This window comes from Lissotriton helveticus, chromosome 6, assembly GCF_964261635.1.
Source record: "Lissotriton helveticus chromosome 6, aLisHel1.1, whole genome shotgun sequence".
Classification (NCBI taxonomy): domain Eukaryota; kingdom Metazoa; phylum Chordata; class Amphibia; order Caudata; family Salamandridae; genus Lissotriton; species Lissotriton helveticus.
The window spans coordinates 1,485,478,716-1,485,496,364 of NC_136067.1; positions in this window are offsets into that span (position 1 = coordinate 1,485,478,716).

Consider the following 17,649-nt stretch of genomic DNA (forward strand, 5'->3'; position numbering starts at 1 on the left):
AAATTTGTTGATCCACGCAGATTCCAGAACTTTCCACCACAGAAATGTGAGGAAAATGTGTTTTTTTGGTCAAATTTTTATGTTTGTAAGGGATTCTGGGTAACAAAACCTGGGGGTAGGCAGACGAGTCACCCCATCCTGAATTGCCCTGGGTGTCTAGTTTTCAGAAATGTATAGGTTTGCTAGGTTTCCCTAGGTGCTGGCAGAGCTACAGCGTAAAAACAAAAGGTAGTCTTTTTGTCCGAATCGTGCTAAATTTCACTGGGAAATTGAGGTGCGACCATGCTGCGTTTTGCGCGGTTTCATGTCGCAGCCACTATGCCTACCCACGCAAGTGAGGTACCATTTTTTTCGGGAGACCTGGGGGCACGCTGGGTGGGTGGAAATTTGTTGATCCACGCAGATTCCAGAACTTTCCACCACAGAAATGTGAGGAAAATGTGTTTTTTTGGTCAAATGTTTATGTTTGTAAGGGATTCTGGGTAACAAAACCTGGGGGTAGGCAGACGAGTCACCCCATCCTGAATTGCCCTGGGTGTCTAGTTTTTAGAAATGTATAGGTTTGCTAGGTTTCCCTAGGTGCTGGCAGAGCTACGGCGCAAAAACAAAAGGTAGTCTTTTTGTCCGAATCGTGCAAAATTTCACTGGGAAATTGAGGTGCGACCATGCTGCGTTTTGCGCTGTTTCATGTCGCAGCCACTATGCCTACCCACGCAAGTGAGGTACCATTTATTTCGGGAGACCTGGGGGCACGCTGGGTGGATGGAAATTTGTTGATCCACGCAGATTCCAGAACTTTCCACCACAGAAATGTGAGGAAAATGTGTTTTTTTGGTCAAATCTTTTTGTTTGAAAGGGATTCTGGGTAACAAAACCTGGGGGTAGGCAGACGAGTCACCCCATTCTGAATTGCCCTGGGTGTCTAGTTTTCAGAAATGTATAGGTTTGCTAGGTTTCCCTAGGTGCTGGCAGAGCTACGGCGCAAAAACAAAAAGTAGTCTTTTTGTCTGAATCGTGCTAAATTTCACTGGGAAATTGAGGTGCGACCATGCTGCGTTTTGCGCTGTTTCATGTCGCAGCCACTATGCCTACCCACGCAAGTGAGGTACCATTTTTTTTGGGAGACCTGGGGGCACACTGGATGGATGGAAATTTGTTGATCCACGCAGATTCCAGAACTTTCCACCACAGAAATGTGAGGAAAATGTGTTTTTTTGGTCAACTTTTTTTGTTTGAAAGGGATTCTGGGTAACAAAACCTGGGGGTAGGCAGACGAGTCACCCCATCCTGAATTGCCCTGGGTGTCTAGTTGTCAGAAATGTATAGGTTTGCTAGGTTTCCCTAGGTGCTGGCAGAGCTACGGCGCAAAAACAAAAGGTAGTCTTTTTGTCCAAATCGTGCAAAATTTCACTGGGAAATTGAGATGCGACCATGCTGCGTTTTGCGCTGTTTCATGTCGCAGCCACTATGCCTACCCACGCAAGTGGGGTACCATTTTTTTCGGGAGACCTGGGGGCACACTGGGTGGATGGAAATTTGTTGATCCACGCAGATTCCAGAACTTTCCACCACAGAAATGTGAGGAAAATGTGTTTTTTTGGTCAAATTGTTTTGTTTGAAAGGGATTCTGGGTAACAAAACCTGGGGGTAGGCAGACGAGTCACCCCATCCTGAATTGCCATGGGTGTCTAGTTTTCAGAAATGTATAGGTTTGCTAGGTTTCCCTAGGTGCTGGCAGAGCTACGGCGCAAAAACAAAAGGTAGTCTTTTTGTCCGAATCGTGCAAAATTTCACTGGGAAATTGAGGTGCGACCATGCTGTGTTTTGCGCTGTTTCATGTCGCAGCCACTATGCCTACCCACGCAAGTGAGGTACAATTTTTTCGGGAGACCTGGGGGCACGCTGGGTGGGTGGAAATTTGTTGATCCACGCAGATTCCCGAACTTTCCACCACAGAAATGTGAGGAAAATGTGTTTTTTTGCTCAAATTATTTTGTTTGAAAGGGATTCTGGGTAACAAAACCTGGGGGTAGGCAGACGAGTCACCCCATCCTGAATTGCCCTGGGTGTCTAGTTTTCAGAAATGTATAGGGTTGCTAGGTTTCCCTTGGTGCTGGCAGAGCTACGGCGCAAAAACAAAAGGTAGTCTTTTTGTCCGAATCGTGCTAAATTTCACTGGGAAATTGAGGTGCGACCATGCTGCGTTTTGCGCGGTTTCATGTCGCAGCCACTATGCCTACCCACGCAAGTGAGGTACCATTTTTTTCGGGAGACCTGGGGGCATGCTGGGTGGGTGGAAATTTGTTGATCCACGCAGATTCCAGAACTTTCCACCACAGAAATGTGAGGAAAATGTGTTTTTTTGGTCAAATTTTTATGTTTGAAAGGGATTCTGGGTAACAAAACCTGGGGGTAGGCAGATGAGTCACCCCATCCTGAATTGCCCTGGGTGTCTAGTTTTCTAAAATGTATAGGTTTGCTAGGTTTCCCTAGGTGCTGGCAGAGCTACGGCGCAAAAACAAAAGGTAGTCTTTTTGTCCAAATCGTGCAAAATTTCACTGGGAAATTGAGATGCGACCATGCTGCGTTTTGCGCTGTTTCATGTCGCAGCCACTATGCCTACCCACGCAAGTGGGGTACCATTTTTTTCGGGAGACCTGGGGGCACACTGGGTGGATGGAAATTTGTTGATCCACGCAGATTCCAGAACTTTCCACCACAGAAATGTGAGGAAAATGTGTTTTTTTGGTCAAATTGTTTTGTTTGAAAGGGATTCTGGGTAACAAAACCTGGGGGTAGGCAGACGAGTCACCCCATCCTGAATTGCCATGGGTGTCTAGTTTTCAGAAATGTATAGGTTTGCTAGGTTTCCCTAGGTGCTGGCAGAGCTACGGCGCAAAAACAAAAGGTAGTCTTTTTGTCCGAATCGTGCAAAATTTCACTGGGAAATTGAGGTGCGACCATGCTGTGTTTTGCGCTGTTTCATGTCGCAGCCACTATGCCTACCCACGCAAGTGAGGTACAATTTTTTCGGGAGACCTGGGGGCACGCTGGGTGGGTGGAAATTTGTTGATCCACGCAGATTCCCGAACTTTCCACCACAGAAATGTGAGGAAAATGTGTTTTTTTGCTCAAATTATTTTGTTTGAAAGGGATTCTGGGTAACAAAACCTGGGGGTAGGCAGACGAGTCACCCCATCCTGAATTGCCCTGGTTGACTAGTTTTCAAAAATGTATAGGGTTGCTAGGTTTCCCTTGGTGCTGGCAGAGCTACGGCGCAAAAACAAAAGGTAGTCTTTTTGTCCGAATCGTGCTAAATTTCACTGGGAAATTGAGGTGCGACCATGCTGCGTTTTGCGCGGTTTCATGTCGCAGCCACTATGCCTACCCACGCAAGTGAGGTACCATTTTTTTCGGGAGACCTGGGGGCATGCTGGGTGGGTGGAAATTTGTTGATCCACGCAGATTCCAGAACTTTCCACCACAGAAATGTGAGGAAAATGTGTTTTTTTGGTCAAATTTTTATGTTTGAAAGGGATTCTGGGTAACAAAACCTGGGGGTAGGCAGATGAGTCACCCCATCCTGAATTGCCCTGGGTGTCTAGTTTTCTAAAATGTATAGGGTTGCTAGGTTTCCCTAGGTGCTGGCAGAGCTACGGCGCAAAAAGAAAAGGTAGTCATTTTGTCCGAATCGTGCTAAATTTCACTGGGAAATTGAGGTGCGACCATGCTGCGTTTTGCGCTGTTTCATGTCGCAGCCACTATGCCTACCCACGCAAGTGAGGTACCATTTTTTTTGGGAGACCTGGGGGCACGCTGGGTGGGTGGAAATTTGTTGATCCGAGCAGATTCCAGAACTTTCCACCACAGAAATGTGAGGAAAATGTGTTTTTTTGGTCAAATTTTTATGTTTGAAAGGGATTCTGGGTAACAAAACCTGGGGGTAGGCAGACGAGTCACCCCATCCTGAATTGCCCTGGGTGTCTAGTTTTCTAAAATGTATAGGGTTGCTAGGTTTCCCTAGGTGCTGGCAGAGCTACGGCGCAAAAACAAAAGGTAGTCTTTTTGTCCGAATCGTGCTAAATTTCACTGGGAAATTGAGGTGCGACCATGCTGCGTTTTGCGCTGTTTCATGTCGCAGCCACTATGCCTACCCACGCAAGTGAGGTACCATTTTTTTCGGGAGACCTGGGGGCACGCTGGGTGGGTGGAAATTTGTTGGTCCACGCAGATTCCAGAACTTTCCACCACAGAAATGTGAGGAAAATGTGTTTTTTTGGTCAAATTTTTATGTTTGTAAGGGATTCTGGGTAACAAAACCTGGGGGTAGGCAGACGAGTCACCCCATCCTGAATTGCCCTGGGTGTCTAGTTATCAGAAATGTATAGGTTTGCTAGGTTTCCCTAGGTGCTGGCAGAGCTACGGCGCAAAAACAAAAGGTAGTCTTTTTGTCCGAATCGTGCAAAATTTCACTGGGAAATTGAGGTGCGACCATGCTGCGTTTTGCGCTGTTTCATGTCGCAGCCACTATGCCTACCCACGCAAGTGAGGTACCATTTATTTCGGGAGACCTGGGGGCACGCTGGGTGGATGGAAATTTGTTGATCCACGCAGATTCCAGAACTTTCCACCACAGAAATGTGAGGAAAATGTGTTTTTTTGGTCAAATCTTTTTGTTTGAAAGGGATTCTGGGTAACAAAACCTGGGGGTAGGCAGACGAGTCACCCCATCCTGAATTGCCCTGGGTGTCTAGTTTTCAGAAATGTATAGGTTTGCTAGGTTTCCCTAGGTGCTGGCAGAGCTACGGCGCAAAAACAAAAAGTAGTCTTTTTGTCTGAATCGTGCTAAATTTCACTGGGAAATTGAGGTGCGACCATGCTGCGTTTTGCGCTGTTTCATGTCGCAGCCACTATGCCTACCCACGCAAGTGAGGTACCATTTTTTTTGGGAGACCTGGGGGCACACTGGATGGATGGAAATTTGTTGATCCACGCAGATTCCAGAACTTTCCACCACAGAAATGTGAGGAAAATGTGTTTTTTTGGTCAAATTTTTTTGTTTGAAAGGGATTCTGGGTAACAAAACCTGGGGGTAGGCAGACGAGTCACCCCATCCTGAATTGCCCTGGGTGTCTAGTTGTCAGAAATGTATAGGTTTGCTAGGTTTCCCTAGGTGCTGGCAGAGCTACGGCGCAAAAACAAAAGGTAGTCTTTTTGTCCAAATCGTGCAAAATTTCACTGGGAAATTGAGATGCGACCATGCTGCGTTTTGCGCTGTTTCATGTCGCAGCCACTATGCCTACCCACGCAAGTGGGGTACCATTTTTTTCGGGAGACCTGGGGGCACACTGGGTGGATGGAAATTTGTTGATCCACGCAGATTCCAGAACTTTCCACCACAGAAATGTGAGGAAAATGTGTTTTTTTGGTCAAATTGTTTTGTTTGAAAGGGATTCTGGGTAACAAAACCTGGGGGTAGGCAGACGAGTCACCCCATCCTGAATTGCCATGGGTGTCTAGTTTTCAGAAATGTATAGGTTTGCTAGGTTTCCCTAGGTGCTGGCAGAGCTACGGCGCAAAAACAAAAGGTAGTCTTTTTGTCCGAATCGTGCAAAATTTCACTGGGAAATTGAGGTGCGACCATGCTGTGTTTTGCGCTGTATCATGTCGCAGCCACTATGCCTACCCACGCAAGTGAGGTACAATTTTTTTCGGGAGACCTGGGGGCACGCTGGGTGGGTGGAAATTTGTTGATCCACGCAGATTCCCGAACTTTCCACCACAGAAATGTGAGGAAAATGTGTTTTTTTGCTCAAATTATTTTGTTTGAAAGGGATTCTGGGTAACAAAACCTGGGGGTAGGCAGACGAGTCACCCCATCCTGAATTGCCCTGGTTGACTAGTTTTCAAAAATGTATAGGGTTGCTAGGTTTCCCTTGGTGCTGGCAGAGCTACGGCGCAAAAACAAAAGGTAGTCTTTTTGTCCGAATCGTGCTAAATTTCACTGGGAAATTGAGGTGCGACCATGCTGCGTTTTGCGCGGTTTCATGTCGCAGCCACTATGCCTACCCACGCAAGTGAGGTACCATTTTTTTCGGGAGACCTGGGGGCACGCTGGGTGGGTGGAAATTTGTTGATCCACGCAGATTCCAGAACTTTCCACCACAGAAATGTGAGGAAAATGTGTTTTTTTGGTCAAATTTTTATGTTTGAAAGGGATTCTGGGTAACAAAACCTGGGGGTAGGCAGACGAGTCACCCCATCCTGAATTGCCCTGGGTGTCTAGTTTTCTAAAATGTATAGGGTTGCTAGGTTTCCCTAGGTGCTGGCAGAGCTACGGCGCAAAAAGAAAAGGTAGTCTTTTTGTCCGAATCGTGCTAAATTTCACTGGGAAATTGAGGTGTGACCATGCTGCGTTTTGCGCTGTTTCATGTCGCAGCCACTATGCCTACCCACGCAAGTGAGGTACCATTTTTTTCGGGAGACCTGGGGGCACGCTGGGTGGGTGGAAATTTGTTGATCCGAGCAGATTCCAGAACTTTCCACCACAGAAATGTGAGGAAAATGTGTTTTTTTGGTCAAATTTTTATGTTTGAAAGGGATTCTGGGTAACAAAACCTGGGGGTAGGCAGACGAGTCACCCCATCCTGAATTGCCCTGGGTGTCTAGTTTTCTAAAATGTATAGGGTTGCTAGGTTTCCCTAGGTGCTGGCAGAGCTACGGCGCAAAAACAAAAGGTAGTCTTTTTGTCCGAATCGTGCTAAATTTCACTGGGAAATTGAGGTGCGACCATGCTGCGTTTTGCGCTGTTTCATGTCGCAGCCACTATGCCTACCCACGCAAGTGAGGTACCATTTTTTTCGGGAGACCTGGGGGCACGCTGGGTGGGTGGAAATTTGTTGGTCCACGCAGATTCCAGAACTTTCCACCACAGAAATGTGAGGAAAATGTGTTTTTTTGGTCAAATATTTATGTTTGCAAGGGATTCTGGGTAACAAAACCTGGGGGTAGGCAGACGAGTCACCCCATCCTGAATTGCCCTGGGTGTCTAGTTTTCAAAAATGTATAGGTTTGCTAGGTTTTCCTAGGTGCTGGTTGAGCTACGGCTCAAAAACTAAAGGTAGTCTCTTTGTCCAAAGAGCTTAAGATTTCACTGGGAAATTGAGGAGCGACCACGTTGCATTTTGTGCCGTTTCCCGTCGTAGGCACAAGGCCGACCCACACAAGTGAGGTACCATTTTTTTCGGGAGACCTGGGGGCACGCTGGGTGGGTGGAAATTTGTTGATCCACGCAGATTCCTGAACTTTCCACCAAAGAAATGTGAGGAAAATGTGTTTTTTTTGTCAAAATCTGAGCTTTGCAAGGGATTCTGGGTAACAAAACCTGGTGGTAGGCAGTCGAGTCATCCCATCCTGAATTCCCCTGGGTGTCTACTTTTCAAAAATGTATAGGTTTGCTAGGTTTCCCTAGGTGCCGGAAGAACTAGGGTGCAAAAACTACAGGTAGGCACTTTGCCAAAAAAGGGTCAATTTGTAACTGCAAAATTTAGGTGTGACCACTTTGCATTTTGCGCCGTTTCCTGTCGCAGGCACAAGGCCAACCCACACAAGTGAGGTACCGTTTTTATCGGGACACTTGGGGTAATTCAGATTTGTAAATCAACTGTTATTACCAATTGAGCTTTCTTGCATTTCTCCCTTTGAATGAAAGATATTGTGTAGAAAAAAAAACTTTATGAAAAATGACCAATAATCCTCATGCTAGTTTGAGTATTCCCAACTTTGAAAATGTGCAATTATATACTGTTTCTGAACTCTATAAGTTGTACCCAATTCATACATACATAGGTGTCTTTCATACAGATTATTCCATGTGTACATTTTCCAAGACAAAGTGCACTATACCCAGTAAATGAAAAAATACCATTGCAAGTTGCTGCTCAGTTTTTGGATCTGGGTTTGTCGGGTTCTTGGTGAAACTACAAGTCCCATATATCCCCACAACCAGGAAGGTCTAACGGATGTACCGGTATATTGCTTTCCAAGAGCTGTCAAAATTAGAGAAAGTTATAGGTGAAAACGTTGAGACAAAAGGCTGTTGTTTTCAACAAATTTTCAAATATTCCAATATCTAACTGTTAGTTTCTATAACGAAACCTTCATGGATTTAGACAAATGACCCCTTTCTGAATTCAGAATTTTGTCTATTTTTCGAAAATGTAAAGCTTTCCAGGATCCATTATTGCTTTCAAACTCATTTCTACCATTAACTGGAAGGAGGTGGAAAGCTCTAAAAATAGCAAAAATAGGCTATGTCCCAGAAAAATGCCAAAACTGAGTGAAAAATTTCGGTTCTCTGACAAAACACTGTCATTCCCTAAAAGCTGAGAAAATGGAGAATTCAGCCCCACAAACCCTTTTTTGATACCATTTTCAGGGAAAAAGCCAGAGGCTTTCATTTGCAGCCCGTTTTTCCCATTTTTCTGAAAAAAACAAAAAAAACACTATATTTTGGTTAATTTCTGGGACCCCTCCAAGGGAATCCACAAACCCTGGGCGCCTTTAGAATCCCCATGATGTTGGAAGAAAAGGACGCAAATTTGGCGCGGATCCCTTATGTGGTCAAAAAGTTACAAGGACCTAAGCGCGCACTACCCCAAAACACCAAAAAAAGCCTTAGCACAGGAGGGGGAAAAGGCCTAGCAGCGAAGGGGTTAATTAGAGTGGAAAGAAAGGCTGAAACAAATACGCAGTCAGTTGTAGTTGCACTCCCTGTAAACCTCAGTCTTCTTTCTTGAGGGGTATCCGTGCTAGATTCTATGCAAGGGTATAACTTGTGCCCTACAGTAACTATAACTCACGCACCCTCCATATACCGATTTCTCATCAATAATTTAATTGCAAATGTTGCAGTGATATTATCAATGACGTCATAGAAGATTTTATGAGTGATGTAATATGTGGGGTAATTAGAAGTGCATGGCGAGGACATGAGTTATAGTTACATTAGGGCAGGAGTCATAGTTACTGGAGATAACTGTAGATAACTGTAACTATAACTGATTCATTTCTGTTATTTTTGGAGTTTAAAATGTTATGATGTTACTGAACATTTCATCTAACTATAGCATTACTTTAACCAGTGATTTTCCAGGTTTTTTTAAACATAAAGTTATATTTTATTACTGTGCGTTAATTCAATCCTCACCGCACATGACCTTCAGCTTTGCGTGCGGCCAGGCCCTGTGGCCACGCCCTGCATGAAGCCAATCTCCGTGCTGTGCACAGACTTCGGTCGTATGTGGGCAATCATCCTCATGCAGCTAACACCATGCTGACCATGGCTTTCGGCCTGGCCAATCCTCACAAATGCAGCCAACCCCATTCTGTGCAGGGTCTTCAGTCTTCGGTCTATTGGGAACTGTATAACAGCCCATGTGGCCAATTATCCACATGCAGTCAACTCCACGCTGTGCAGGCCCTTGGGACATGCATGGTGGGAGGTTGGCCACATGGACTGTTATACGCTTTCCGATAGAAAAGGTAGGACTGTGTATTAGCACAATAGGAAGCCAGAGGGTAGGGACTGAGTCCATCTACACCATTAGAGACTGTTGGCCCAATTCCTAGCTAGCTCACGGTGCCTCACCTGAACACCTAACCTTCCTCGGGTGGTAGATGATTCTGCACCTCACTTGCTTCTTTCTGCACTTCTCCTGCTTCTTTCTACACCTCCCATGCCTCTTTCTGCTCCTCTCTTGCCTCTTTGTACATTTCTATTGCCTGTTTCTGCAATTCCCTTGCCTCTTTCTGTACCTCTCTTGCCTCTTTCTGCACCTCACTTGGCTCTTTCTGCACCTCACACTCTTTATACTGCACATCTCTTGCCTCTTTCTGCACTTCTCTTACCACTTTTTGCACTTCTTGAGCCTCTTTCTGTACCTCTTCTGCATCTTTCAGCACCTCAAGTGCCTCTTTCTGCACTTCTCTTGTCTCTTTCTACACTACTCTTGCCTCTTTCTATACCTCTCTGGCCTCTTTCTGCAACTCACTTGCCACTTTCTACACTTCTCTTGCCTCTTTCATTACCACTCTTGCTTCTTTTTGCACCTCTGTTGGTTCATTTGGCAATGCTATTGCTTCTTTCTGTACCTCTGTTGCAAATGTATGCATCCCTCTTGCCTCTTTCAGCACCCCTGTTCCATCTTTCTGCACCTCTCTTGCCTCTGTCTGCACAACTGTTCCCACTTCCTGCACCCCTTTTGCCTGTTTCTGCAACTCTCTTGCCTCTTTCTGCAGTTCTTTTACTTCCTTCGGCACCTCTGTTGCTTCTTTCTGTACCCCTCTTGCCTCTTTCAGTACCACTCTTCCCTCTTCCTGCACCTCTATTGGTTCATTCTGCACTGCTCTTGCTTCTTTCAGCACCTCTGTTGCAACTTTATGCATCCTTCTTGCCTCTTTCCACACCCCGCTTCTGTCTTTCTTGCCTCAGTGTCCACACCAGTTCCTTCTTTCTGCACCCCTTTTGCCTCTTTCTGCAGTTATTTTGCCTCCTTCTGCACCTCTGTTGGTTCTTTCTGCATTTGTCTTGCCTCTTTCGGCACCCCTCTAGCCTCTTTCTGCACCCATCTTGCCTCTTTCTGCATATCTGTTGCTTCTTTCTGCACTTCTGTTCACTCTTTCTGCACCCCTTTTGCCTCTTTCTGTACCACTCTTGCCTCTTTCTGCAGGTCTTTTGCCTCCTTCTGTACCTCTGTTGCATCTGTCTGCACTTGTCTTGCCTCTTTATGTACCCTCTAGCCTCTTTCTGCATCCTACTTGCTTCTTTCCGCATCTCTGTTGCGTCTTTCTGCACATCTCTTGCCGCTTTCTGCACCCCTCTTGCCTCTTTCAGCACCTCTGTTGCTTCTTTCTGTACTTCTGTTGCTTCTTTCTGCACCCTTCTTGCCTCTTTCTGTACCCCACATGCCTTTTTCTGCACTACTTTTGCTTCTTTATACACCTCTGTTGCTTGTTTCAGCAATTCTCTTGCCTCTTTCTGCACATGTCCTGCTTGTTTCTGCACCTCTGTGGCCTCTTTCTGCACTTGACTTGCTTCTTTCTGCACCTCTCTTGCCTCTTTCAGATCCTCTGTTGCTTCTTTCTGTACCCCTCTTGCCTCTTTCTGTACCCCTCTTGCCTCCTTGTGCACTTCTCCTTCTTTCTGCACCTCTATCTTCTGCTGTTATCTTGCCTTTGTCTGCCCCTCTGTTGGTTCATTCTGCACTTCTCTTGCTTTTTCTGCACCTCTGTTGCACATTTATACATCCCTCTTGCCTCTTTTAGCATCCCTCTTCTGTATTTCTGTACCTCCATTGCCTCTGTCTGCACACTGGTCCCCTCTTTCTGCACCCCCTTTGCCTGTTTCTGCTCTTCTTTTTGCAACTCTATTGGTCTTTCTGCACTGCTCCTTCTTCTTTCTGCACCTCACCTTCCTATTTCTGCACTTCTCTTGCTTTTTTCTACACCTCTGTTGCTTCTTTCAGCAATTCTATTGCCTCTTCCTGCATTTCTCCTGCCTCTTTCTGTACCTCTCTTACCTCTTTGTGCACCTCTCCTATCTCTTTCTGTACTCTCTTGCCTCGTTTTGCACCTCTGTTGGTTCTTTCTGCAATGCTCTTGCTTCTTTCTGAACCTCACTTGTCGCTTTCTACACCTCTGTTGCTTCTTTCAGCAATTCTCTAGCCTCTTTCTGCACTTGTCTTACTTGTTTCTGAACCTCTCTTCCGTCTTGCTGCACCTCTGTTGCCTCTTTCTGCACTTCTCTTGCCTCTTTCTACACCTCTGACTTAGAGGCAGCTTTAATCCCTCCGCCCTATTCTGTACCAGGGCCTTATAGGGGAGGCCATGCCAACCAGAGGGGTACCCCAATCCATAGTGTACTCTAGTGTAAGTAGGTGTTTTTTTACTGTATTCTAAGTGTCTTTCAGCATAGCACTGGCTCCAGGCCTGGTTAGTCAGAGTCAGTTACCACCAGTACCAGTCAGCCAAATGTTGGGGGAACAGGATGCAATAAGGCCTCTTTCTGCACCTCTGTTTGTTCTTTCTACATATCTCTTGCTTCTTTCTGCAGCTTTTTCGTCTTTCTGGACTTCTATTGCCTCTTTCTGCAATTTCTCTTGCTTCTTTATGCACCTTTCTTCTTCTTTCTGCACATATCCTACCTCCGCAGGCATAGTTAGAAATTAGCATTTAAAAAAACCTTAGAAATTCACTGAACAAAACAATAGGTTTCAGGGACGTTATGGTTAGAAATTAGCATTTAAATAATCTTTGAAATTCACAGAAAAAATAATAGGTTTCAGGGACGTTATAATTAGTTGCACATTTCACTCGTACAAGACCAGAGCAATTTGGCCGCTATAGTTAGTTGAGCTAACTATAACTCGTGACCCCAGAATGCACTGCTGATAACGTCACATATTACATCATTCATGATATGGTCAGTGACATCATATATATATATATTCCTAATAACTTAGGCGCCGGTTGACGAATCTTCGCAAAATTTTCAAAAAACTTTTGCCCAGCTCCGGTCCGCTCCTAACCTGAAAGTCTCGGGGTGATTCATCAAGTGGGGGCCGAGAAAAAAGGGGGTCCCAAAACGTGTTTTCTCTATGCAATTTTCCATAGGAACCTTTAGTCGCAGCTACAGCCCGAACTGCTGAACGGAATTACACCAAATTTGGCAAAAAGGTAGCCCTCGGTTCAGAGTTGTGCCTTTTGGTTAAATGGTGTAAATCCATTCAGTAGTTCCTGAAAAAAACAAAAGTAAAATCACATATATATCTATGGGCGCATTGTGAAAACGGGTATGGCCTCTGAAGACCTCTCTGCAACGCAGCTCTCTGGCTCATACTGGAGGTACCTGGTGGGCTAGTTGGCCCCCAGGGTCCCTCAGGATTGAAGGGGAATTATTTCCCCAACTTAAAACGCTCCACAGGGCGTGTTTGCAGACATGTCACCTCAGGACACGCCCCTTTCCTTTACCATTGTGCAAACGCGCCTGGGACGAGTTGTAAGATTGGGGAATGTATTCTCTTTCAATACTGAGGGTCCCTGAGGGTCAACTAGCCCAAAAGGTATCTCCACTATGTGCAAGGGAGCTGCGTTGCAGACAGGTGTTTAGAGGCCACGCCCCTTTTTACACCTCTCTGCAACGCAGTTCTGTGGCACTTACTGGAGGTACCTAGTGGGCTAGTTTGACCCTAGGGACCTTTAGGATTCAAGGGGACTTAATCTCTTAACTTAGACTGGCCACAGGGCGCATGTACACAGTGGTGAAGGGAGGGGACGGGGCCTGAGGTGACATGTGTGCAAACATGCCCTGTGGCACATTTTAAGTTGGGGAAATAATTCCCCTTCAATCCTGAGGGACCCTGGGGGCCTACTAGCCCACCAGGTGCTTCCAGTAAGCGCCACTGTGCTGCGTTGCAGAGAGGTGGTGCAGGCTGTGCACCTTTTTACACCTCTCTGCAATGGTGCTTACTGGATGTACCTAGTGGGCTAATTTGCCCCTAGGGACTCTCAGGACCTAAGGGGACTTGATCTCCCAACTTAAAACGGCCACAGGGCGTGTTTACACAGTGGCGAAGGGAGAGGATGGGGCCTGAGGTGACGTGTGCAAACACACCTTGTGGCGCGTTTTAGGTTGGGGAAATAATTTACCTTCAATCCAGAGGGCTCCGGGGGAGGGCAACTACCCACAAGGTGCTTCCAGTAAGCACCACTGCACTATATTGCAGAGAGGTGGTCTAGGCCATGCCCCTTTTTACACCTCTCTGCAACACAGCTAGGTGGGGCTAACTGGAGGTACCTAGTGGGCTAGTTGGACACTAGGGACCCTCAGGGTTCAAGGGGACTTAATCCCCCAACATAAAACGGCCACAGGGCGTGTTTACACAGTGGGGGAGGGAGGGGATGGGGCCTGAGGTGACGTGTGCTAACACGCCCTGTGGCACATTTTAAGTTGGGGAAATAATTCACCTTCAATCCTGAGGGACCCTGGGGGCCAACTATTCCACCAGGTGCTTCCAGTAAGCGCCACTGCTCTGCATTGCAGAGAGGTTGTCTAGGCCGTGCCCCTTTTTACATCTCTCTGCAATGCAGCTCTGTGGCACTTACTGGAGGTACCAAGTGGGCTAGTTGGACCCTAGGGACCCTCAGAATTCAAGGGAACTTAATCGTCCTACTTAAAACAGCCACAGGGCCCGCTTACACAATGGGGAACGAAGGGGACAGGGCCTGAAGTGACGTGTGCAAACGCGCCCTGTGACGCATTTTAAGAGGTAGTTTTAATCCCCCTGCCCTATTACATACTAGGGGCTTACAGAGGAGGCCATGCTAATCACAGGGAGACCCCAACCCATAGTGTTCCCTAGTGTATGTAGGTGTTTTCACTGTATTCAAAATGTCTTTTAACATAGCAGTGGCTCTAGGACTGGTTAGTTCGAGTCATTTATCACCAGTACCCGTCTGGAAAAGTTGAGGGTACAGGATGATTTTGCAACAAGGCTTCTTCCTGCTCTTCTGTTTGTTCTTTCTGCTCGTTTCACTTTTTCCTGCTCTTTTCTTCCTCTGTGTTGACTTCTATTGCTTCTTTCTGCATTGTTTTTTCTTTCTGTGTGTTTCTTCTTCTTTCTTCACATGTCCTATTGTCCTATCTATGTAGGCATAGTTGAAAATTAGCATTTAAAAAACCTTTGAAATTCACTGAAAAAAATATACGTTTCAGGCAGGTTATAGTTAGGAATTAGCATTTAAAAAACCTTAGAAATCCACCGAAAAAAAACATAGGTTGCAGGGGCGTTATAGTTAGCTGGACAATTCATTACACTCGCGTGCACGCAATGCACTGCTGATGATGTCACATTACATCACTCAGGACATGGTCAGTGACATCACTCATGACATCACTGATGACATATCAAATGACATCACTGATGACATCACTGATGATATCATCCTTGTAATAAAGTGGCAGACCTCCTCTCACCCTAATATAACCTTTGATACACACATTAAAAAATAGAAACTAAAATTTTCAAAAAAATGGACATACCAATGCCAGTTACAACAACCTATTCAGTGATTCCAAGATCTACGTACACATCCACTCATTCACCAACAGTCCTATATAGTCACTCATCATATGTACTCATACACCTATATATCCTGTTACACACCACCACTTATTCATAGAGTTACTCACACACATAGTCACTCATGCTAATAAAGAACAAAACATTCATTTACTTGCACTTACAGTTATACACACACCACTACACTTACTTCTATAGAAACGTACACATACTTAAACAATCACTTATAGAAACACATACTTATTTATACAGGAACCCTTCCAATCTCTCACTCTCACATATACTCACTTATATACACCAATACTCACATATACTAGTTTAAAACATATGTAGTTACTCATAAAGACACTATTGAGACAGTCACTTACACACCCATACACACACTCATCAACCCATACAGTCCTGCACACATGCTGTCTTCAAAACATACAAGCAGTGAGTAACTCATTCATGGAACTATGCACTACGTAAGACCCCCCTCTGAACCATACAGACACTCAGACACTCATACTGATACTCAAAAAAAAATCTAACAAACCATATAGACACTCATGTAGCTACTCACCAACCCATGCAGTAACTTATACACAAAGTGAGAGACTGATACAGATATTTATATATTTAAACATTACTCACAAACCCATATATTCACTAAGATACACTTAATCAATCCGTTATACAATCAATTTTTCACAAAATAATCATCCATTTAGACACTTATATACCCATTTATTCTTCCATCGACCTTTAGATATACATATATAAAAAATATGTAATTTTAAGAAAGACACACATTTACTAGATGATGTCATCAGTGATGTCATTTGAGATGTCATGAGTGATGTCATGAGTGATGTAATATGTGACGTCATCAGCAGTGCATTTCGGGTGTGCGAGTTATAGTTAGCTGAACTAACTGTAACGGGGGAATTTCATATATATATATATATATATACATATATATTACCTACTGGCAGTCGCCAGTAGGTATATATAGTTAGGATTTTTTCCCTATGGGATTTTTGAAAATTCTATGTCTAATAACTTTGGCGTTTGTGGACGGAATTGGCTGAAATTTTCAGGAAAATGGAACATTTTGTTTCTGAGCAGCCCCTGAAAATTTGGGGGGGGTTCGTCAAGGGGGGGCCGAGAAAAAAGGGGGGTCCCAAAACGTGTTTTTCCAATGTTAATTTCCATAGGGCGGTTGGCCTCACTTTTAGCCCGAACGGCTGAATGGATTTGCACGAAACTTGGCAAAATTGTAGGGACTGTTAGCCCGATGTGCCTTTGCTAGGTCTCAATATATGTGCTCCAGTGGATTTTGAGAAATTAACGTTTAAAAAAAGATATATATCTGTAAGCGCGCTCCGGGTAGCGCTCCGGTTCGCGTACTTTACGCGTAACGGAACTTCGCGAAGCGAAGCTGATTGGCTCTCCGGTGTCTGTCAACATTCTAAACAGTCCGGAGCGGCCGCCATCTTGTCTCTCGGTAGGATCGAGAGACAAGAGGAGGCCAAAACAAAGGGGGAAATGACCATAAGGGGGCATAGTAGATCCTCCCTGACCCCCTAGGTTTGATGTGGAGGCTTTAAAAGGGCCCCGCAGGGCAAAAAAATAATAATAATTTTTTTTGTTTTTTGTGTGATGAGCGCCCGGTTCGCGAACCGGGAAGCGTACTGGGGAGCGTACTATGAGGAAAAAAGAATGATAGACTTTTAAAATATTGTATGTTTATTGATTGTTCGTTTTTTTTAAATTTTTTTTATTTTTTATTTAAGTAGCAATATGTAGGTACCAATGCAGAGTCAAAAAATTAATATACACCGTCTCCTTTGTAGATATCTTGCATGTTGTTTCAGAAGTTATTGTGGAATATGGAATCCATATCATAGTCTGTCAGGAAAGCAGAAAGAACATGGAGGCAGGAGATGAAAAAGAGTTGTTAAATACACATTGGAGATAATATAGTTGGAGAAAGGAAGTAACTATGAGCAAAATTACTATGTAACATAAAAAAGTTGCACAGTATACTATAAGTCTGACTTTACATTATAATCAATTAGGTACTAGTTTATGAATTACATATAAAATGATTAAAGTCTCGAACAATTTTTGATTATTAAATAATTTTATTTTTGAGAATCTTTTTCCAAATTTAACAGAACATTTAACAACAAATTGTCGGAAATGTCCTCATTTTCAATCAGCGAATCTACTGCATCTACACATTGAACTAATTCATGGTCCCGTGATTCATCCATGAAATCTGAGTCATCATTGTCCTCAATATCTTTTTCTGTGTTGTTCTCCAGAACAATTTTGAAGGAAATAATCTGCTCTCCTTCCATTTTCTTGCTGTAATTTGCATAAAAAATAAATATATCAGTAGAGATAGGGCACTGTTGGGTTTAAGTTCAGACAGGTACTTGTGAGTTTATAACAGAGAAGTTATCTATGGGCACTGTATGGTTTCAGGCGTGAAGTAGTACTATTAAAAAGTGCCTGTGAA